The sequence below is a fragment of the Megalobrama amblycephala genome, linkage group LG1 (assembly GCF_018812025.1).
Source record: "Megalobrama amblycephala isolate DHTTF-2021 linkage group LG1, ASM1881202v1, whole genome shotgun sequence".
Lineage (NCBI taxonomy): Eukaryota > Metazoa > Chordata > Actinopteri > Cypriniformes > Xenocyprididae > Megalobrama > Megalobrama amblycephala.
The window spans coordinates 31,919,337-31,945,208 of NC_063044.1; positions in this window are offsets into that span (position 1 = coordinate 31,919,337).

Below are 25,872 nucleotides of genomic sequence, written 5' to 3' on the forward strand. Positions count from 1 at the left end.
TAAGGTCCCCTTAGTTAACATTTATTGGGTAGTAACTGATTATAAATAACCTGGATTACATAGTTGTCATGGTGTGTGGCTGAGGATGAAGCAAACTATGAAGGAATTCTTTAATTTACTAAACAACATGAACAGGAGAATATAAAATAGCAACCAAAAACACCATAATACAACATCAATGCAAGACAAAGAACAGACTGAAACTATGAGCTTATATACACACATGCAAATAGAGGAGCAAATGAGACTAATTAACCAGACTGAACTGAGGACACTAATTAATCAGTAACCAAGGAGACAGGCAAATGAGGAGAACTTAACTAATTAACCTAAAAAAACAGACATGACCACCATAAGATAAACTCAAAATGTGATAGTACACCCCCTCCTAAAAAGGTGCGTCCTTGCGGCGTAAGGAAACAGTCCAACAGAGGAGGGAGGGTGGGGGCTCTGGAGGAGGGCGTGGAGCAAACGAAAGCCCAATGGGTGGGAAAGTGGGCGGGTGGGAAAGTGGGCAGGTGGGCACCCTGGAGGCTGGACAGAGGCAGCTTTGGGCGAATAGGAAGCCTCCAGGGCGGAGCCGGTAGCTCGTGTGACCAGGGCAGAGCCAGCAGCTCGTGTGACCAGGGCGGAGCTGGCAGCTCCGGACACCAGGGCAGAGCCGGCAGCTCTGCTCAGACTCGCCCACTATGGCCGCAGGCATATAGCCCCAATTCACACTCGGAAGTATGTGGCTCACACACACACACACACACACACACACACACACACACACACACACACACACACACACACACACACACAACATGGCTGTGGCCATAATAGTCATTTCTTCATTGACAGAAACATACTCAGGAAATTCTCTCTTGGGGACAGGCTCAAGCATGGCAGCCATGATGTGACGAGATTCTGGAATGACGGCCATGATGGGATGAGACTCTGGAAGGGTGCCCATAATGGGACGAGACGCTGGAAGGGCGGCCATGACGAGATGAGACTCTGGAAGGGCGGCCATGACAGGACGAGACTCTGGAACGGCCTTGGAGACCCACCCACCAAAATGGACTCGTCCGCTATGCAAACCGTGAAACGAGACCCACAGCTGGCCAGCACCCACTCAACATAGTCTGCAAAGGTCCCCTGAGGACCATCAAAGGGCAGGCGTGTCCTCGTCTGCTCATTAAGGCTGGTATGGAAAAATACCTTCAGTGAGCAATCAGAAAATGATGGCAGGTACGCCAGTTGGTCCTGGAGGTTTCTGCCTTGTTGGTCTAAGCAGAGGAGTTGAACAGCTGGCAAATCCATTATTTTCTGTTTTCACCTTAGCTGTTCTGAATTTTGTTTGGTCTTGCATTCTGTCATGGTGTGTGGCTGAGGACGAAGTGCAGGACGAAGGAAATCTTCAAAGAGATCTTTTAACCATAATACAACATCAATGCAAGACAAAGAACAGACTGAAATTAAGGGCTTATACACATGTAAACAGATGAGCAAATGAGACTAATTAACAAGACATACCTGAACTGAGGACACTATTTAATCAGTAACCAAGGAGACAGACAGACAGGCAAAAGAGGAGAACTTAACTAATTAACACCCTCGAAAAACAGACATGAACAGATCAGAAGACAAACTCAAAACGTGACAGTAGTAAGATTCCAAATATTAAGTACTTGTAAAAAGATTTTATGTTTTAAAATGTCCATAATCGGATTAGTTACTCTTTTTTTTTTTTTTTTATTGGTTACATATTATTTACACAATAGCAGTTTATTTATTTATTTATTTAAATTTGACATTTTTATGATTTAATTAATTACAATTTCTGTCATGTATTTTGAAATCAGTAACTGACTACAGTTTGTACTACTGCTAGTTACTTCATGTCAAAGGATGAAGAACTTTTAATTTTAATAATCTAATAATGCATTGGTAAATATTGTAATGAATATTAAGATTAGTGAATGCTTTAGGAGTATTTTTATTGTTAGTTCACGTTAACTATTGCAGTTCTGCTATTAACAAATGGAGTATTGGAGTATTATCAAACTGAAGTATTATCAAAAAATATATGTTTGTCCTTATGACAAAGGAATCATTGGTAACTTTCTATGAAGCCTGTATTTATAAAGTATTATAAGGGTATTCTTAATGTGTTATGATACATGCATAATGCCTTATAAACAACCTTACAAGATGTTGTATCATCTTATGATTTTTTCATAGAAAGTGTTACCGAATCATTTAGCTGAATGATTCCGCTATGATTTCATTGAGTTGTGCACACTTAGTCATTGGCACCTGTCACAAAAATGAAGACCCATCATGATCTTGTTCTCCTTATTTTGTTTTTGCTGACTTTATGTGAGGAATATTCCAACATTTGTGCTACCAGTTTTAGGCTTTACTTCTGTACATTTTCTGTTCAAGGTTATTTACTGTCCAAAGCCATTTTTTACTCACATTTAGCATGAAATGAAAGTAATTTCAGACCCTGTTTGTGAGACATATAGATCTTAGTATAACTAATCTCATCCATCTGCCTTCATAAATTGTATTCTGTCAATCCAGGCAGTTACTTTAAGCCCGTCCATCTCCTTTTTCACTTTCCTGCTCTTTTGTTACTCTGAAAGTTGTCAGAATGAATAGCCATCAGCTAGACTGCAGTGTCAGGCCGAGTGACAGTCTGCGGATAATAATGTTTCATCTCTGCATGCCTTTCTTGCTTTGTTTTATTCCCAGACACACAGTTATCTCCACCATCTCCAACAACTAGGGAAGTCAAAATGCTCATCTTTGTGAGATATCCATCTAAATACTTTATGCCTTAAGAGAATGTAAACACACAAGACCAAATTCAGCAATCAAACAAAGTTAGGCATAAACGAAAATAAAAGAAACTTTTCAGAGGATATGGCTGCTTCTCAGTCTAATTTAACAACTAACTTTTGTGTTTAATTTCCAGTTTCTGAATGTTTAACTGAATATTTTTTCTTTATTTTATTTGCAAACTAGTCATGAATAATTTACTTGGAAAATCTTGAGAAATTTTAGTGTTTTTTATAATTGTTTTAATAAAAAATTTTTATATTGATTTTGATATTTACCTTCTTGAATTAAGGCTTGCATTAATAGGTTTTGCTGTGGTAATAATAAATCAGAATTTTGAAATTTCACTTGTATGGCCCTTCTGAAAAAAAAAAAAGAAAAAAAAAAAGCTTGAAACTACTGAATGTAATGTTTTCAGCAACTTAATTGCATATTATTTACAATTAAAAATATATTATAGTTTAAATTTATATTAAATGCAGTTATCTGAACTATAGTGATTTTATTACATAAAGTAGACATCTTTATAATTTCATAATTACTTCTACTGTCTTAAAAATATAGTTAAAGAATATACTGACAAGCATATGTCATAATATAATTACTATTCAAACTTTTATTTCATGTATTTAAAAATATGTGTAATTGCATATGTGTATTAACTTTAAATGTAATATTGAAAATACACTACAGTTAAAATTTTAATCAAGTACTTTACATGTGTTTTTGCATGTTATTCAAAACACACACACAAAAAGTGTAGGCCTACTTGATGATTTATAATGAATGTATACTAATTTTAAATATACATTAAGAAACTTATTACAAAGGACACTTTTTATAAGTGTACTTGAGTGTGTTATGAACCATAGTAATGGAAGTTAAGTGGCTTTTTATTTCATTATATTATATTTCATTATATTATATTATCTGCAAGTACAGTTTTTTTTTTTTTTTTTTTTTAAGCACACTTTTTCACAAGGGAGTGTTGACTGTAATTGTGGTATTGTGACAGTCGTACTTACATCAAAATCACAAGTACTGTACACAATGTTAAAGAATTTAAAACAAAAAATGTTTTGTCACTGTTAAAATTCAAAATAACAATAATATGACCCAGAAATTACTTATAAAACACAAGCCATGACCTTCATGGCTCTGAATCAAATCCAGACTATCATTAACGTTGTTTAATGGTAGTTTGACACCCATCAGAGCGGCAGTTGAGAGCCATTCACAACCCATTAAATTTCCAGCAGCTGCAAGGTCAAGGTCCTTGGCCACGATCCTGAACACAGTCAAGCACGGTGGAAAGTGTAGTGGAGAAATTAATTAGCTCATATAAAATGAAAAAGGATCCATTCCCCTCATTTTGTGATGATGGGTTGAATGACAGAGTCATTATGTGGATACGCTGGATGAATACATACAACGAAGAAGATCCATGCAGAGTTTATTGACAGCAAAGAACCGTCTGATAACAAATACATCGTAATACAATCCTGGATGACCTTGACCAAGGTCCTATTCTTGAAATGTGGCTTACTCTCATTAGTAGGATTAGTAGTGTAGTATAGTATAGTATTAATATATGTTGACTTATACTTGAAAAGTTACTTATAGTCAGTAGAATGTCTGTTGGCGGACATATATGTGCAACATTAATTACAGACAACAGAATGTCTAAAGTGAACCATCAAATAAAGTGTTACTGCAATTTCTGAGTGATAATTGTTTCTAAACCATTTTTTTATGTGAGTAATCACAACATACACTTTCTCGCTACTGAGGTTTAAACCAAACTATTCTGAAATGTATCTCCCAAAGTTATTTGACATGTAGGTACACCATTAATTATAGTCAACAGAATGTCTAAAAGGGGCCATCAAAATAAAGTTGAACTAAAATTGAAAATAGAAAATTTGCGATGAAAGTTACATTTTTAATGTTGTTTATGTGTCTATGTAGTGTTTTTAATAGGCTTAATAAGACAAACCATTTGCAAATTTATCAGTCAACACCATTCCTGACTCCTGAGTATTTTCTCCTTAAAACTGTAGTGTACCAAAGACACATTTTGAAATCACCCCTTATTCCTACAATCACAAATATGTAGCCAATGCCGTCAACTTGGTTTGTGTAACATTAGCATCACATTATTAGCTGTTTGATAGTGTAGTCAAGTCAAAGGCTAATCTTATCAATTACTGTTATGTCAACTTTTATTCAAATTCTGAATAGATTATACAGTATCTAGCCTAGAAAGTGCACAAAGAGCTCCCTTTATAATACCTAAAAAGCTGTCAATCATCTCAGTTTGCGATCTCACAAAGTTCTGTTATAATCAATGAAGTCATCTACATTGCACAATGAATCTTTTATTTACATCATGTCTGCACTTTGGATTGAGGGGATTCGCGAGCTTTCAGAACTCAGCACTGAACAAAATTCACTCTTCCCCTTCTTCTTCTGAATCAGTTTCTGGTTCAAACACACATGACTGAATTATACCAATATTTCCACTTGCCATTGTGTGGCGTTTACTACAGTTGACCGAGCGGATCAGGTGGTCCAAGCTGGTGTGATTGAATGGTTGACTAATTTGCATATTCATGGATCTGTGTAGACTAAATGAAGCAAGGGTGTAGTTATATTCAAGCTATTTTAAGGCATGAAGAAATTACTTTTAGAGTTTTAAGGGATACAATTATTGACTGCAGGGGGACTTTAAAGGTGCCCTAGAACCCTTTTTCACAAGATGTAATATAAGTCTAAGGTGTCCCCTGAATGTGTCTGTGAAGTTTCAGCTCAAAATACCCCATAGATTTTTTTATTATTACATTTTTTTAACTGCCTATTTTGGGGCATAATTAAATATGCGGCGATTCAGCGCGCGTCCCCTTTAAATGTTCGCGCTCCCCGCCCCCAAGCTCGTGACTCTATAATACATTGCATAAACAAAGTTCACACAGCTAATATAACCCTCAAAATGGATCTTTACAAAGTGTTCGTCATGCAGCATATCAGGTCATGTAAGTATGGTATTTATTTGGATGTTTACATTTGATTCTGAATGAGTTTGATAGTAACCTATGCTCGGGCTAACGGAGCTAATGCTGACATTACACACTGTTGGAGAGATTTATAAAGAATGAAGTTGTGTTTATGAATTATACAGACTGCAAATAATAACGAAAATAACGACAGCTCCAGTCTCCGTGAATACAGTAAGAAACAATGGTAACTTTAACCACATTTAACAGTACATTAGCAACATGCTAAGGAAACATTTAGAACGACAATTTACCGAGGTAAATTCAATTTTCAATTCTAGGGCACCTTTAACAATGAAACGGCAAGTAACACATTGAATTAAACATACAATTTTGATGTAGAAAGACTGAAAGGATTTTCTTGTAAAACAAAATCAAATAATCTGTTTTATTTACAACATTGAAAGTGTCAATGGATTCCCTTTTGCCCAGTTGATCAACGACCAACCAAATCTCAAACCTTTGATGAGTGTAAATGGTCCACAACTAAGCCAGAATATTTTTTTTTTTAAACTTGCACACCATCTGTTCTTTAGTCATATTCAAGTATGAATATTCATATTCATTGAACATATGGAAAGGTAACGCCCACAGTCTGTTCACTGGCCGTCTGATCCACATTAGAACTGGCGAAGCCAATCTTATTGCAATGCAAACTGATTTTCTGATAGTCAAAACTATGTGACAATCACTTCTAATCAATAAAATGTATTGTAATTGGCTATTACACCCATTAGCTGTATAAAGTCATATATGGAGTGCAACATTCAGTGTGGTACTGTCATATGTTGCTACCACTTAAATGGTAAACAGAGTTTGGTGTGGAAAAGCAGGACTGTGCTGGAAAAAATGCCAAGTATTGGCATGTACGTTTGACTACGTGGTGTACTTTTCCAATGAATCCCTCACCTAAATCTTGCTGTTACAACTAAATGCATACGGTGGCGCTGTGGATACTGACACTGAGGTGAAAAGAGATTATTCTGTGTTTTCAGCTGCATCCAAGAGTAGCAACATTTTGTTTCTATTTATTATATGTGGTTCTTATTAGAGTCATGCATCCTACTAGATAAGGATGTGCTTTTATGGAGGAAAGAGCGAGCAAAACTTTAAATTCTGCTGTTTATCAGACCTGTATCTGTGTGTCCCTGCAACCTCTGTGATGATTTTCTAAACAGCAGGACATGTCTTGTTTTTCTGAATACGAAATGATGTGATAGCCTTTATATACGTGTGTGTGTGTGTGTGTGTACTTAATCATATTTTGGGGACAAATTTGTACCCAGAAGTGAGGGAAACCTGACAAAATCTAGCAAGCACTTCTTTTGGGGACACCCTTGTTTGTAAAAACAGCGTAAAAATAAAATAAATGCAGAAAGTTCTCTGTTGTTAGAGTTAGGTTACAATATTTAAAACTTATAGATATAACCGAGTAAACATGTATGTCTGTGTGTTACTCACATGGTTTACTTTGCAAATTGGTCTCCATGTTAGCTGAGCACAAATGTTTTGAGTCTAAGTGGTCATAAATAGTCACATCTTGGCTGTTCATAACCATAGAAATGAATGCGGAAGACCCTAATATGGTATTTTTTTTTAATGCAACTAACAGTGATTGGTCGTTTTTCCTGTCTTTAGACAGCAGGTGGTTCTTGACCAGAATAAGATAAAAATTGGTGCAGACTTCAGGCCGATACTCAACATTCAGTCTTTGTCTGACTAGTGTAAACAAATCGACTGCTACCAATTTTTTTCACCCAGCTAGAAAGTATGATCTTTTTCTGCAGACCAGTCCAGCTATTGAAAGTAAATTCTACACAACACACTCCTGAATGGTGGCTGAAATAATTCAGTGTGACGTCTCAGTGTGATGGAAAAGAATCATTTATCTTGCAATGTTTGTACACAGTGTGAGTGTCGGAGTCGTATGCTATTATAGAAAGCTCCAGCCCTAACAGCCCAATTACACTCCCTCCATGCACAATTTACTCTGCCGAGAGTCGCCCAGTCAGCCTCCACTGAGAGAGGACAGTGAACGAGCCAATTTCACTCCAGACCTTTAACCAATTAGGGGTGAAAACACACATTCACTGTCACACAGGGGAGGGAACGCGAGAGAGAGAACTAGATAAATGGAAAATAGAGAGAGTCAAAAGAGAGCATGGTTTGTGCATGCAGGCTGTTTTGCCAACACCACTTCTTTTGTAAGATGAGGTAAAATGAAGATATTTCAGAAAAAAACAAAAACAAAAAAACAGACACACTGCTGACATCTGAAAATATTTCTCCAGGTTTCTGAATATTGTATAACACTGTCACCTTAAATGATCTTACTGCAGATAAAATATTATGTAGCTCAACATGCTTTATTGCATCAATAAACATTTGTCAGCTTGCTCAATAGGCACATTAAATGAGGCAGAGGGAGTATTTAGCCAGTTAAAATTACAAATAGATCATATTACAATATTAGTGATTTTCTTTATGTTTTCCACTCGCCTTCTGTACTTCTCCTGCCTCATGAATTTAGCATTCATCTTATGCTACCAATGACAGGAGGACCTTCATCTTTTGCCTTATGCTGAAATTTGTGCAGGACCTGAGCATAATGTTAGCTTGAGGTCATCTGGCTTGAGCAGATTTACCGTCACCCAGCTGAGATAGTGGCACAAGATGAAAGCAAATCACAGACTTGACTGGCGGATTTTTTTCTGGTCATCCTAGTTTCTCTGTGCCTTGGCATTTCTCTGAGTTAAATGGAAATTTCAAACCAAAGTGATTTTCTTTTGATAGATGCCACTTGTTGTGTAGGGGAGAGTTGGGAAACCTGTGGCACATTTGCTTTATGTCCTCAAGAAAAGGTTAAATGACATAATTGAGGTAAATAAGAAAATAGTTTTTGCCTAGTTCTATGTAATTATATGCTGTCAGCTGAAATAAGAAAGCATTTAATTATTTCATTGTGTGAGAGTTTGTAACAGACTTAATTCATACTGGCTTCTATTATACTCCTACAGTATAAATAATTTTAAATGTCATCACGACACATTACTGTCACGGGCACACAAGAACAAGATGTAGAGATCCAGTTGCAGCATTAGCATTTATTGGGGAATCCAGAAACGTAAATCCAAAGGCAGGCAAGGGGTCAAAATCCAGATAATCCACAGTCCACAAAACACAAAGCCAGAGAAACAAACGGTGCACGTAACAATACAACAAACCACAACTGAGGACAGAAACAACTGAGATTAAATAGACAGACACTAATGAACAAACACAAAACAGCTGAGTGCAATGAACATGAGATAATGAGTCCAGGGAAGTGAGTTATGGGTAATGTAGTCCAAGGGGTGAAAACAAGAGTCCAGGATGGAGTGCCCTCTAGTGGCTGACTAGGGCACTCTCACTAGTGATCATGACATTACCCCTCCTCAAAGGAGCGGCTACCAGACGCTCCACCAGACAACAAAAACGAAAAACACAAAAACTCAGGAGGGAGGTGGACAGGAGGAGGATCAGGGGGAGGGATGGTGGGCCAGGACCAGAGCCCCCAACCGAAGGCCAGGGGGGAGCCGGTGGAACAGACCACGGGGGCTCTAAGAGGGTCGGGGTCCTGGCTAAATGCCAGGGCAGCACTGGAGGAACTGACCAGGCGGGTTCCCTGGGGTCTGGAGTCCTGGCTGGTTGCCAGGGCGGCGCTGGGGAACTGACCAGGCGTGTTCCAGCAGTTCCAACGGCCGGGGCAGTGGCAGCAGGGCAGGAAGCCTGGACGACGGTGGCAGGACAGAAGGCTTGGTTGACGGTGGCAGGGCAGACGACCTGGGCGGCGGCGGCAGGACTGGCGGCAGGGCTGGCGGTAGGTCTGGTGGCCTGGGCGGCGACGGCAGGGCTGCCGGCCTGGGCGGCGGCAGGGTTGGCGGCCTGGGCAGCGGCAGGGTTAGCCAAGGGTGCTCCGTGGTCGTATCAGGGAGAGCGGGCAGCTCGGTGACGGCAGCGGGCTCTGGCTGCTCGGGCTGCTCCGGGACAACAGCGGGCTCGGGCGGCTCCGGGACGGCAGCGGGCTCGGGCTGCTCCGGGACGGCAGCGTGCTCGGGCTGCTCCGGGACGGCAGCGGGCTCGGGCTGCTCCGGGACGGCAGCGGGCTCGGGCTGCTCCGGGACGGCAGCGGGCTCGGGCTGCTCCGAGTGCATCCTCCAAGCATGCAAGGCCGCCAAAACATAAAACGTGTGGACAGCCCTCTTGGACATCACTGGACTGATAGGGAGAGCCTGCAGGACTGGAGTGAACTCGCTGGCTGGAACGGGCTCACTGACTGGCGTGGACTCACTGGCTGGAGCGGGCTCTGGAGCGGGCTCACTGGCTGGAGCGGACTCACTGGCTGGAGCGGGCTCACTGGCTGGAGCGGGCTCACTGGCTGGAGCGGGCTCACTGGCTGGAGCGGACTCACTGGCTGGAGCGGGCTCTGGGAAAGCCTCCAGGCCTTGAGGGATGACTAAAGCCTTCCTCCTCCTCCTCCTCCTCCTTTTATGAGTGTGAAGCGGAGACTCAATGACAACCTCCTCTGAGGCCTCTGAAGCGGATTCATGGGCTGGGACGCACTCATGGGCTGGAGCAGGCCTTGGAAAGGACACACGGGCTGGAGCGGGCTTACGGACTGGAGAGGAGTCACGGGCTGGAGCGGGCTCACGGGCTGGAGCGGGTGCTGGAGGTAGTCGAAGCAGCCCATTCCCACGCAGATGCAGGTAATTGGAGAAATTCCAAAAGTTTAACCCCCTTACCAGCTCCATCTCCCACTGCGGCAGAGGTTTATCCAGACATTCATTGAATATGTCCTTAAGGACCACATCAGGGAGACCATACCCCTCCGCCCGCGACCAGAACTTCTGGACGAATGCCCGCACTCCCATTCTCCTCTGACGAAGAGTTGACAACAGGGCCTGAGACTCCTCAGCCCCCACCGATGACCGGAGTCTCCTGCTGCTGGATCCTTGCATGGTGGTTTGTTCTGTCACGGGCACACAAGAACAAGATGTAGAGATCCAGTTGCAGCATTAGCATTTATTGGGGAATCCAGAAACGTAAATCCAAAGGCAGGCAAGGGGTCAAAATCCAGATAATCCACAGTCCACAAAACACAAAGCCAGAGAAACAAACGGTGCACGTAACAATACAACAAACCACAACTGAGGACAGAAACAACTGAGATTAAATAGACAGACACTAATGAACAAACACAAAACAGCTGAGTGCAATGAACATGAGATAATGAGTCCAGGGAAGTGAGTTATGGGTAATGTAGTCCAAGGGGTGAAAACAAGAGTCCAGGATGGAGTGCCCTCTAGTGGCTGACTAGGGCACTCTCACTAGTGATCATGACATTACCCCTCCTCAAAGGAGCGGCTACCAGACGCTCCACCAGACAACAAAAACGAAAAACACAAAAACTCAGGAGGGAGGTGGACAGGAGGAGGATCAGAGGGAGGGATGGTGGGCCAGGACCAGAGCCCCCAACCGAAGGCCAGGGGGGAGCCAGTGGAACAGACCACTGGGGCTCTAAGAGGGTCGGGGTCCTGGCTGAATGCCAGGGCGGCACTGGAGGAACTGACCAGGCGGGTTCCCTGGGGTCTGGAGTCCTGGCTGGTTGCCAGGGCGGCGCTGGGGGAACTGACCAGGCGGGTTCCAGCAGTTCCAACGGCCGGGGCAGTGGCAGCAGGGCAGGAAGCCTGGGCGACGGTGGCAGGACAGACGGCTTGGTTGACGGCGGCAGGACAGAAGGCTTGGTTGACGGTGGCAGGGCAGACGACCTGGGCGGCGGCGGCAGGACTGGCGGCAGGGCTGGCGGTAGGTCTAGCGGCCTGGGCGGCGGCGGCAGGGCTGGCGGCAGGGCTGGCGGCCTGGGCGGCGGCAGGGTTGGCGGCCTGGGCAGCGGCAGGGTTAGCCAAGGGTGCTCCATGGTCGTATCAGGGAGAGCGGGCAGCTCGGTGACGGCAGCGGGCTCGGGCTGCTCTGGGACGACAGCGGGCTCGGGCTGCTCGGGCGGCTCCGGGACGGCAGCGGGCTCGGGCGGCTCCGGGACGGCAGCGGGCTCGGGCTGCTCCGGGACGGCAGCGGGCTCGGGCTGCTCCGGGACGGCAGCGGGCTCGGGCTGCTCCGAGTGCATCCTCCAAGCATGCAAGGCTGCCAAAACATAAAACGTGTGGACAGCCCTCTTGGCCATCACTGGACTGATAGGGAGAGCCTGCAGGACTGGAGTGAACTCACTGGCTGGAACGGGCTCACTGACTGACGTGGACTCACTGGCTGGAGCGGGCTCTGGAGTGGACTCACTGGCTGGAGCGGGCTCACTGGCTGGAGCGGACTCACTGGCTGGAGCGGACTCACTGGCTGGAGCGGGCTCACTGGCTGGAACGGGCTCACTGGCTGGAGCGGACTCACTGGCTGGAGCGGACTCACTGGCTGGAGCGGGCTCTGGGAAAGCCTCCAGCCCTTGAGGGATGACTAAAGCCTTCCTCCTCCTCCTCCTTTTACGAGTGTGAAGCGGAGACTCAATGACAACCTCCTCTGAGGCCTCTGAAGCGGATTCACGGGCTGGGACGCACTCATGGGCTGGAGCAGGCCTTGGAAAGGACACACGGGCTGGAGCGGGCTTACGGACTGGAGCGGAGTCACGGGCTGGAGCGGGCTCTGGAGTGGACACACGGGCTGGAGCGGGTGCTGGAGGTAGTCGAAGCAGCCCATTCCCACGCAGATGCAGGTAATTGGAGAAATTCCAAAAGTTTAACCCCCTTACCAGCTCCATCTCCCACTGCGGCAGAGGTTTATCCAGACATTCATTGAATATGTCCTTAAGGACCACATCAGGGAGACGGAAGTGATGTCTAGCACTCATTGAAGTATAAGCGCGAGACATCGCTGCCATTGTGAGAGCGCGATCAGACCTCACTAAGCGAATGCCTAACACAGTTGGACATAGTGGTGTATTAGAGGTAAAAAATTATATAAATACTGTTCGGTTTATCGCACAAACCGATTGTTTCGTGTCTTAGGACATCAATGTGTCGTCACGAGCCGCAGGGTTTAATTTGGATTTGTCTAAGCAAGTTTTATTTACTCTTATATAAGAAGTTCCCATTGACCCACATTATATACGGCTGACAGACAGCAATGGTTGGAGTTAAAAATCATCATTTGTGTTCTACTGAAGAAACAAAGTCACCTACATCTTGGATGCCCTGGGGGTAAGCAGATAAACATCAAATTTTAAAAAAAGTTATGAAGTAAAATATCTTGCTTCCACCAGACCGCCTTCCATATTCAAATTACGAAAAAAAAAAAAAAAACTGAACTGGTGTCTTGTCATTTAATCTTTTTCCAGGTTGAATAGGGAAGGCGTAGGATAGAGTAAGCTTTTAACTTCAAGTCTACTTGAAGCACAATTATTGGTTTATATATAAACTAAAGTATAAAACTAATACCCAATTAAGAACCTAATAGTATACTTAAGTTTACTTGCATGTACACTTACAAGAATACTTGTAGTATAAACTATTAAACTAGTATTTACTTTGAGTATATTTCAAAGTTTACTGTAATAAACCTAAAACTAGGACAGAAGTAGCCTGTATAGCTAGTAAACTAACAGTATATCTATAAGTTCACTTGTAGTCTTGTTCATGTAACAGAGGCCAGCTAGTAAAGTGTTATGCGAGTAAACTTCACTCCTCTGGCCTCAAGATGCGCAATAGCAACTGATGTCAGAGGTGCGGTGTTAACTCACGTGGGATGGGAGGCCGGTGATGCTGATTCCAATCCCGCTCGGAGTGGTGCGAATATAGACCGGTCACATTGGTGCTGTGACCCGGATGAGTGTGAGGTTTAGTGGGGTTGAGTGTAATGGAGACCAGCTTGACAAGAGCTGTGTAGGTAAACCTCACTCCCCTGGCCTAAAAAGACACACCAACAACTTATGCTAGAGGTTGCGGTCTTTAACGTCCTTGTTAGTGCCCTGCCTCCCATGCTGGTGACGCTGATTCCAATCCTGCTCAGAGCAGTGCGAGTAGTCACATTAGTGCTGTAACTCGGATGGGAGAGAGGTTTAGAGGGGTGAGTGTAATGGAGGCTAGCTAGTAAAGAGCTATGCAAGTAAACCTCACTGCTCTGGCCTCAAGACTTGCAACTGATGTTAGAGGCTGCAGTCTTTAGCGTCCTTGTTGGCATGCCGGCCTCCCATGCCAGTGACGTTGGTTTGAATCCCACTCAGGGGTGCGTTTCCCAAAAGCATTGTTAGCCAACTAACATCGCAAGTTCCGTCGTTACTTACATAGTTCAACGATTTGGTGTTTCCAGAAACCATCGTTCAAACGAAAATTCACAAACAGCATCACAAACTTGTGTGGTTGGAACGACCGCTCTCGAGCTGTGGTTAGAAGCATAGTTTCCTGTTTTTATGAAATTTGGACTTAATAAATCGTTATTTTGAGCAAAATAAGCAAGCTGACATCAAGTACAATGTATATCTTTTATTTCGAATATATACAAGTGTCATTTATATATTTTAGTTTGTCAAGAGATTTAAAGCACCGTTTTTGAAGAGTGCGCATGTGCATACATGCTCTAGTACGTCAGAACAAGCATTTGATTGAATCTGGAAATAAAGCAAAATAACTGAGGAAAATGAGAATTAGTCCTCTAATCCCATGTCTGTAATTTATAGCAGAAATTCTAGCATTAATTCGATTTCAAACGGATTCATTTAAAGAAGTTATTGCTCCACCACCTGTGTGACGTCATTCACCAACGTGGTTGAACGACAGGTTTGCGACAATACAGTTTCGGGAAACAGTCGTGACTAGCTAATTGATTTGTTCAATGATGCATCGTACTATGGTAGTTCAGCAGCGAGTTACATCGTTGTTTGGGAAACGCACTTCAGAGCGGTGTGTATGGGAGTGAGATGAGGTTTAGGGGGGTGAGTGTAATGAAGACCAGCTAGTAAAAAGTTGTGCAGGTAAACCCCACTCCCCTGATCTTAAGAGGCACAATAGCAACTGACGTTAGAGGTTGCGGTCTTTAGCAGTCTTGTTAGTGCATGCCTCACATGCAGGTGATGCTGGTTCGAATACCACTCAGGGTGGTGCTAGTAGGACCTGTCACTTTGGTGCTGTGACCCAGATGGGATTAAGGTTTAAGGGGGTGAGTGTAATGGAGGCCAGCTAGTAAAGAGCTCTAAACCTCACACCCCTGGCCTCAAGAGGCACAATAGTGACTGATGTTAGAGGCTGCGGTCTTTAGTGTCTTTGTTAGCGCCATGCTGGTGAAGCTGGCTCAAATCCTGCTCGGTGCAAGTTGGACCAGTCATATTCAATGTATAATTGCAATACAAAATATTTTTTAAAAATGTGTTGAAAAGTAGATGTGTATTCAAAATTAACCACTGTTACACTTAAAAAGTAGACTTTAAAATACAGGTATTAAAGCTTAAAATGGTCAGTGTAGTTCCAAGAGTGTTCAAATAGTACACTTACAAGTATACCAATAGTCCGTAGATTTTATTATATTACTTACTGTACTTACTTTTAGTGTATTTTGTTGATTCTTTAATTCTAATTTCCACCAAATAAATCAATCACCTTTAAGAACAGACTGGATTCAATTTTCTTGCAGTACTTCCAATTCAAGTGGTGTTCTGTGCAGGTTTTGCTGATAGATCCAAAGAGATAAATATTTGTGTGAAACCAGTATAATTATCTAGCTACAGTGATTAACATCTGGAGCCTAGTACACAAGTTAAGTTTGCTAGATGATAAACATTGCATTCAGTTCAAAGTCAGAATTAGAATTCTTCTGGCCATAAAGTCTTTCCGTTGCCTGATGCTCAGATGCACAAGGACACAAAATGGCAATGCTAATGTTTGGCAATTGTCAACATGGATGTCTTCCAGTAAATGAATTTGGTTAAATTTAAATGGTTTTGTGCACTGCTAGCATTTGTTCTGCAGGTGTACGATTGTCAGCAGAGGGATCATTTGCTAAACAGGTTTAATTATCATTGAATGTAGGAACACTGATTTAGTGATGCATTTTATTTGCTTTAATTGAATTTTCATGTGGCATCACACATCTTGGCACAATCAGAGTTGTCCCATTTCAAGTGGGATTTTATGGCATTTTATTCTATTAGAAAGAAACTTTAACTCTCCCAAGTTGAAGTCGAATGGAACCTAGAATGAATGATGCAGTTATCACAACTGCAGTAAAAAAAAAGAAGTTTAAAGGGTTAGTTCACCCAAAAATGAAAATAATGTCATTTATTACTCATCCTCATGCCATTCCACACCCATAAGACCTTCGTTCATCTTCAGAACACAAATTAAGGTGTTTTTGTTGAAATCTGATGGCTCAGTGAGGCCTGCATAGCCAGCAATGATATTTCCTCTTTCAAGATCCATTAATGTACTAAAAACATATGAATCAGGGTGTCGAATCAGCGGTTCAGAGCGCCAAAGTCACGTGATTTCAGCAGTTTTGCGGTTTGACATGCGATCCGAATCATGATTCGACACGCTGGTTCATAACGCTCTGAAGCTTCATGAAGCAGTGTTTTGAAATCGGCCATCATTATGTAAGTCGTTATTTTGTTTTTTTTTTGGCTCACCAAAAATATTTTCGTCACTTTATAATATTAATATTGAACCACTGTACTCACATGAACTGATTTAAATGTTTTTTTAGTACATTAATGGATCTTGAGAGAGGAAATGTCATTGCTGGCTATGGAGGCCTCACTGAGCCATCGGATTTCAACAAAAATATCTTAAATTTGAAGATTAACGAAGGTCTTACTGGTGTGGAACGGCATGAGGGTGAGTAATAAATGACATTATTTTCATTTTTGGGTGAACTAACCCTTTAAGGCCCCAGTAAATACTCTAAACAAGTATGTGAACACAAATGCTTCAGCTAGCTAAAAAAGCTTAATTTCATGAATGGTGCAATAGCAGTCAATAGCAGTCCCTTCAGGAGTTTCGAAGTCGCTATCTGGTTGGTTGAATTCTACAGGATGTCCGGGAGACTTGCGTTCTTTAACGCATAACCTGATATTGCTGAGTTCAACATGTTCCTGGGTCAACATTTTTGTTGATCCTGGAACAACATTCAAATCAACCAATCAGATTTGAGGGACAAGTTTACAGATTATGTCAAGTCTAGGCTTAAAATCATGAATTGGTGCTTCTACATTAGTGATATTCATCTATCATTTCCCTCTGAATTTTGGGATAACTTATGGGTAGGGTTAGGTTTAGGGGTAGGAATAGGGTTAAGACTAAATTTTCAGACTAGAATGTTGTTCCAGGATCAACAAAAAATGTTGACCCAGGAATGCATCTAACTCAGCAATATCAGGACGTTCCCAGGATTAACTAAACTCTGGATTTTGCGGCTCCACTGTTGCAGTAAACTTGTTAAATGATTTTAATTTATTAGATGCATGCTGGTCTGTTATTGTAGAGACATTGACTTTACATTTTCATGGCCCTAAACATGATGTGGAACTAAACGAACTGTGATTTGTTGCGTTACCTGTCAGTCAGACGTCCCCTTGGCCAATGAAAACTGCGATAGCGTCCAGACCTTCTGCCGTTCAGTCTGAAGGTCTGGCTACACGAGACTAGTGTATATGTGTCAGTTATGTTTCTGTCTAATGCATCACACACTCAACCACTTAATAAATGCTGATTTGAGATTGTTGTGCAAGGAAAGTTGGATTTGACCCAATTTGGGCTGATAACAACTCTGCTCTGGGTTCATCCATTTTTCACCCAATGCTTGGTTGCAAAAATAACCCAGATTGACATATTTTAGAGTGTATAGTTCCACAACAATCATGTTACTTTCCATCTAAGTGATTTATTATGACTATACATGACAGTGTACTTTAAAATGTAGCTCAGTCTACCCACAACCATTGATTTATTCACCACTTCAACTCCTCCTTATACCAGCGAACTGCTAAAACGCGAAGATGGGACCATGTGTCACTCTCAGTCAGTGGCATTTCAAGGTATCTTTTAAGGTTATGTCAGACCATATTAGGACCCAGTGTCACATCACAACATCAAAGCCTCCAAATTATTGAGAGGCACAGCCCATTTCCTCCAGATGGGACCCTATGCCTCTATTGAGACTGCTGTGAGTTTATATTCTGAGATGACCTGTGTGCGGACACTCAATCTTGAGCACAGTATATTTGATTTGGGATTCAGCAAATGCCTCTCTTTTGGTTTGTGTGTCATTTACTAAATGAATTTCCTGCTCTTGGAATGATGCCAATTGGAGTTTGATTCAATTGTAAGAAAATGGAGGAAACAATATATAACTCAACAGTAATTTATGTGCTTAAAAGTAAACATTGTATTTCAGTTTTGCATATTCAACATAGACATGTAATATTCATAATCTTGAAATTATATAAAAAAAAAAAATAGAGACTGGGATTGAGCTTTGATGCTCTGCCTCTGATAACACCATATTAAAAATTTAAAACTTAACCTTCTTTTCTTAAGTCTGTGAAATGTGTGTTTTTAATAGGCATTATTACTATCTGGCAGAGCTGTATGCTTTTTTAATGGTCTTCAGAGTATTTGACTGTCTAAAAGCGCTCTGCAAAATGCTTTGAAATCTATAGTTGTCTGTGAGGATGAAGATCATAAAGTGTGCAGTAATAATCATTTTGAAGTTGGTTCCATATTTACAATGCTTCTTTGTCTTTCAGGTTTTAAAGGGATCATATCGGAGAAAAAAATGTCTTGATCTTTTGAGATAAAAGAGCTTCATGTACAATGAAAACATACCGTAACTTAAAACTTTTCCACTTCTGCTACTCTGCTTAATGCATCATTATGACCACAACATTTGCTATAGCATGACCTTACAGACCTATTTTCTGTGGAAAATCCCTGTTTTAGTGGCTTGTCTTTGGTTGGAACTTTCCCCAGAAATGTTTACTGTACATTCAAAGTGAAAAATTATGTAATGTGGCAACTGGCAAGAAAGACCAAGCAACAGCCTACATCCGCTTAATCATGTGGTGTTTGTTTTGAGCAACAGAGAGCACTGCTCATTTTAGCAGATTCAAACTGTTTTATCATTAGTTATCCTCTACTGCAGTAATTACTTTGCTCATGTTAGTTTTAACATCCGCGAGAGCATTATCAGCTTTTGAAGTTGTTTTTTTTTTTTTGTATTTGGCCCAGGTGTTCAAGTGGGCATGAAGAACACAAGTGTGCATAGAACTTTTGATTTCCTGGTGTGATACTTTTACAACATTGTAAAAATGCAAAAACGTTTTTTTTTTTTTTTTTTTTACAGAGCTTTATTTTGTACACATTTAGATTTTTTTCAAATAGATGACACAATTTAACTGTGGCAATAAAAAGCAGATGCAAAAGTTTAACAAAAAATACCTTCTCATCTTTGTACCAATAAAATGTAAAACACTTCGGCCTGGTTTCACAGACAGGGCTTAGACTAAGCCAGGATTAGGCCTTAGATCAATTAGGACATATAATATAATATAATATAATATAATATAATATAATATAATATAATATAATATAATATAATATAATATAATATAATATAATATAATAGTCAACATTTGAAGTGGATCAAAACCTTTCATCAAAGTTGTCCTAAAACCTTCCTCTTAGGACAACTTAGTTCTTAAGAAAATTTTGATTAAAGGTGCCCTAGATTCAAAAATTGAATTTACCTTGGCATAGTTGAATAACAAGAGTTCAGTACATGGAAAAGACATACAAGTGAGTCTCAAACTCCATTGTTTCCTCCTCCTTATATAAATCTCATTTGTTTAAAAGACCTCCGAAGAACAGGCGAATCTCAACATAACACCGACTGTTACGTAACAGTCGGGATCATTAATATGTATGACCCCAATATTTGCATATGCCAGCTCATGTTCAAAGCATTAGACAAGGGCAGGACATCTGGATGTGCACAGCTGAATCATCAGACTAGGTAATCAAGCAAGAACAATAGCGAAAAATGGCAGATGGAGCAATAATAACTGACATGATCCATGATTACATGATATTTATAGTGATATTTGTAAATTGTCTTTCTAAATGTTTCGTTAGCATGTTGCTAATGTACTGTTAAATGTGGTTAAAGTTACCATAGTTTCTTACTGTATTCACGGAGACAAGAGAGCCATCGCATTTTCATTTTTAAACACTTGCAGTCTGTATAATGCATAAACACAGCTTCATTCTTTATAAATCTCTCCAATAGTGTAGCATTAGCTGTTAGCCACAGAGCACTATCAAACTCATTCATAACCAAATGTAAACACCCAAATAAATACTGTGCTTACGCAATTAGACATGTTGCATGACGAACACTTTGTAAAGATCCATTTTGAGGGTTATATTAGCTGTTTGAACTTTTTTTTATGTTGTTTAAGGCAAGCGCAAGCTCTTGGGGCGTGGATCACAAGATTTAAAGGGCCAGACACCCTGAATCGGCTCATTTATAATGATGCCCCAAAATAGGCAGTTAAAAAAAATGAATAAAAAAAAATCTATGGGGTATTTTGAGCTGAAACTTCACAGACACATTCAGGGGACACCTTAGACTTATATTACATCTTTTAAAAAAAAGTTCTAGGGCACCTTTAACTTTTTTGATCCACTTTAAATGTTGACATATATATATATATATATATATATATATATATATATATATATATATATATATATATATATATATATATATTACTGGTGTGCATCTTAAGACAAAACAATGGCACTGACATACTTTAAGATATGCCAGTGCAAGTTGTATGGAATGTCTTATTTTGTAAGTTCCTGAACATGATGAATTATGGGATACTCTTAGCATAAAATACCACTCTGATGTGCTATTAAGGATTATTAGTATTAAGGGCACTGAACTTTTTTTTTTTTTTTTTATTTTGGGCTGTCAAATTTGCTCTTTTATTTAGATAGTTCTTTACTAGAGCTGCCATATTGGATGTTCCAGTTCTACCATATATTGTAATACCAGTGGTCCATCTCAGCTATTTACAGTCGTAGATTCCCCCAGCCCGCCCTATTAATAATTAAGCTATATTGTTTGGGAAATGGTCATCTGGTTCAGAACTAATAAACTAATTTTAATTTGAAAATGCATGATTGTACTTTTTTTTTTTTTTTACAACAATAGTAATAAAATCACCAGCATGGGAAGCAGGAGTGCTGCTGGTCCTGCTACACCAGCTCAGTTTTGCTAGAGAACAGCATAACTATCCTGTTTACCAGCTAGATCAGGACAATCAAACCAGCCTAGACCAACATAAAATTCGTTTTATGCTGGAATTTTCAGCAGGGTTGTCATTATGCTGTGGACTGAACCACCTCTTTTTCAACACAGTGTTTAATAAGGTAACTGTTCAATACTATTAATGGTTTGGGTCTTTGAGTGTTTCAGCAGCCTGGACAGTTTGACATGTCACATGCTGAGGGAGCAGGAGACAGCATTATTCAGTGTGCCTACACGTGTCTGTCTGAGAGATCACTCATATTGATCAAGACAACAGACAGCAGCTCACCAGCACGTGAGCAGAAACCCATGAGCTGTTTTAAAGTGGGCTGTCTAAAGAAATTTTAAAGCACAATGCATGGTGGTATTTCTTATACTGCCTGTGTTGTGCTACAATCATATTGGTAATATTTCATCACATTTTTATGTGTATATTGTAGTGGAGAGCTGTTTAAATATTGTATGAGGACTATATTTAAACAAAAAGAAGAAGAAGAAGAAAAAAAAAAGATTGTCAATGTCAAATGATCAGAAATTGTCCTTTTAGCAGAACCTGGTTTCACCAAGTACAACATCTTTGTTGATCATAGAACAACATTGCATTTAACCAAACAGATCTGAAGGACCAGTTTACAGTTTTATGTCAAGTTTAGGCTTTTAACCAGGGTTTGTTGCTTCTACATCAATTTAATTAACCAATAATTTCCCTCTGATTTTAGGGATAACTTATGGGTAGGGTTAAGTTTAGGATTTAAACTTTGTACAGGAATGTTGTCTCAGGATCGAGAAAATATGTTGACCCAGGAACGTGTCTAACTCAGCAAAATCAGGACATGCGCCATTTTACATCCAGCTATAAAAAGCAAAAAACAAAAAGTCCATTTGTTTAAGCAGGCCAGAAACTGCAGCGTTCATTAGCTGACTTAGCTTCACTGGTGGTGTTTGCTGATTACGGCACTAGATGCAGGCTGATCTGACAGTAGCAACCACCAGAAGTATTGGAAAAGCACTAAAGCTGCCCCCCACTGGTGATTCAGGAAAGGATGTCCTCTAAATGTCTTTTAGTTCAGAGATTTGCTAGCCAGACTCACCAGTCTGTTAACTGTAGCTTTCCGTTCAATCCAACATCGAGAAGCAAGAGTGATCCTACCTAGAGTATTTGAATTTTCAGGGCTTAGACTATGGGGTCATCTTTTGATGAAAACAATGGAATATGATACACTTTAAAATAAATGTTGACACACTGAATCTGCATTCAGTCAGTAAATCTATAGTGCACTAAACTTCAGATGTCACGTCTGTTTGGGTTTTGTTTCATATTCATGTTTTCATGTTCTTAGTTCATGTTCGTTATGTCACGTCTTTTATTTTGAAGTTCATGTTTAATGATGTTGCTTCCACTGTTCATGTGTCTTGTTTTCATTGCTTCCCTTGCGTCATGAGTCACTGTCTTGAAATCAGAGCTGTATTTGAAATTACCCCCTATACCCCCATTCACTATTCTCTATATTAGTCCACTAATGTAGTTCACTTGAAGGAATAAATGAAAACGAGACAGTGAATTCGTACACTGAGGCCCCTATCATACACCCGGCGCAATGTGATGCAAGGCGTGATGGAAGTGTTATTTGCTAGTTTCAGCCTGACGCAGTTATCATTTTCACGTCCTGCACCACGTTGTTTAAATAGCAAATGCATTTGTGTGCCCATGAGCGTGCTGGTCTGAAAACGAGGTGTGTCAGGCACATTGTCAGCATGTTGCTATTTTGAGGCAACTGAAATAGACTGTGCCATTGACCAACTGAAAACTGAAAAAAGTCAATGGCGCAATATTTTTTTGTTATTAAGAGAATAGGAATAACCCTTTTTTAGACCATGCAAAGGGTGCACCGACCATTTTTCCTGTCTTTAAACTAGCAAAAGTGGATTTGGACATGCCCTAAGTGCACTTGCGCCATGTGCTTAGATTGTTAAAATAGGGCCCTGAGTGTGCCGGAAAGCCTGCCGCTTTCACTCTAAAAAATGCTAAAAAAGTTGGGTTAAAGGGCACCTATTATGCCCTCTTTTACAAGATGTAATATAAGTCTCTGGTCTGGTCAAGTTTCAGCTTAACATACCCCACAAATTTGCCCCTATTTGGGGGGGAGCGAAACATGCCTTTTACTATATTAATATATTGCTGGCTAAAAAAATAAATCCAAAATTAGTTGAAAAAAATAAAATGCCTAAAATCCCACCAGTGTTTGCATAGTTTGTGCTTGTTGTTTAATAATCCTTTGAAACTTTGCAAACTGCAAAATCCAGTAGTAATGAAAAGATTTATCTTGAACTCTGTCATGGAAACTAGCATGTATAAACCTTAATTAAACTTAAAAATCAATCAAAAAGGAATTTATACCTGTATGATATTACGCTGCAGCCACATTGGACAAGCGGCTTGAAAAATGCATGGATGAGTCACCTGCAGACTCCATCTTCTGGTCAGACGTGGAAGCTGACCCAGACTTCTGGTAAGCTGTGCTGAATGTATCAGAATAAACACGAAACACATGTAATTGTTGTCTTCAGTGAATCCAGCCAATCGTGAAACAGCTGTTTTGTCATCAGAGCAAGGGCAGCCGCTCTTGAGAAAATGCGTAGAATGCGTAAACCACCCGGCTGCTCTCTAATCCCACTTGTCACGTGGCAATGGTACCATCTCATGCTGTGTTCATGTCATGCCATAATTACTGTAATTTTGAGATGACAACACGTGACATTTACTGTTTACATCGTCAGACTGGGAATTATTAATAATACAATGTCAGGTGGTACAGAGGTCATGTGGTACAAGTAGGATCTCTCCGAACATTCCCAGCTTGCAAGTTGTAATTACGAGCTCTACAAGGACGTGAGCGTGTTTTACAAGTTGAAATCTCGTAATTACGACATGGCGAGAACGCGCCTCCAAGGTGGACTACAAACGTTACATCAAACATGCCCCAAAAGTCTTGTGTTTTTATTGCGTATGTAGGGGTGGGTGATATGGCCAAAATACCATGATATGAGTAATTTTATTTCACAATGGCAATATATTTTATGATAAGTATTTTTGCCAAAAAGTTTTTATATCAAAATTTGATACCCTTGAAATTATTTTTCTTGTCACAATTTCAATATCACAAAAACTATAAGCCTAAAAGAATAACCTAACTCAAGCTTACTGAAGACAAGTAAACAGTCAGTGATAAAATAAGAACAAAGAAACTGATTACAAGCAAAAGGACAAAAAAACTAAAATAGAACAGACAAATACATGACTTGTATAAACTAATCAAATGTACAAAAAACACTACATAGTCTTCAATGTGTAAATTAAATCTACATTTATTCTTATTAAAGTTACAAAAGTGATTCATTCAAGAGCAGTTTTTCTCATTTTCTCTCTTTTGTTGTTTGATTAACATTAATGACACAGACAGCAGCAGGTTTATTAGGCTGTTGTCACTTTAAGATCGAATGCACAGGTACAATATACTGTTACACGTGTTTTCTTTCTCAACCATTTATGTTTGCTTAAGACATAAATGACTATGTTTAAAAAGATAATTGCTAACTGTGATAGTGGATAGAGACGATTGTCCAAAATCTCAACCAGTTGACAAATTTCAACTGGTTAATCGTGTCTATCAGTATATCGCCCACCCCTGGCTGTATGTATTTTAAAGCACTCAAATATAAGCCTATATAACCCACAAAATTACCCAGAAGCCCAACCCTGCACCATGCTGGGAAGCTTTTGCATTAAAAATGACCTATGCTGGTGGGCAGTCTCCAGAAATTCTCAACAAATCTTGCAAAATTTTGAGTAATAAACCAGCATGCAGCTGAGCTTTTACCATACACAACTGATTCAACCTTACGACCCTGCATCCAGAGTCAAAACACTGCTGCGCTTCAGCTCACTGCTTGATTTGCATCTTTTATCTTGTGCAGGGTAATTATGCACAGTATGCATATTCTTGCCTGGTGCTCTGATAAGAAAACCATTTATCTAGAAAATAAATATAAATGTAAATGTGGGGGCACCTCCTAAAGCAATAACTGATGGATTGCCAGTGTGGACCTGTTTAGTGTAAATCTCTCCATTTCAATAAATCGATTCAAAATACAACCATTTGGTAGTATCACTCAAAAATGTTCACGGAAATACTTGTATGTATTAAAATGTTTCTGTAAAATATATACAATAGGTAAATATTCCTTTGTATTTTGATGCATTGTTATATTGCAAAAAAAATATATATATATATATATATATATATATATATATATATAACTAAACAAAAATTATAAAATATTCTTATCAAACAGCATGGCAAACATCTTGATTAGAGAATTGCATTAAACATTATGAATGTACTTGGAATAGAAAAACACATTTTCAGAGCAAAAATTAACATATATATATTAAATGTCATTGAAAGTCTGAAAAATATTAAGATATTTCTTTTTGCTATATTGCCCAGATCTAATATCTTGTAGTAGATGAAGCATCACTATAAAAGCAAAATAATGTATTCATAAGAATTAAATAGTTCCAGAGAGTTTAGATTGTTTGGTAAATGGACTGTGCAAACGATTTTAAACACTGAGATGATTTAAATGG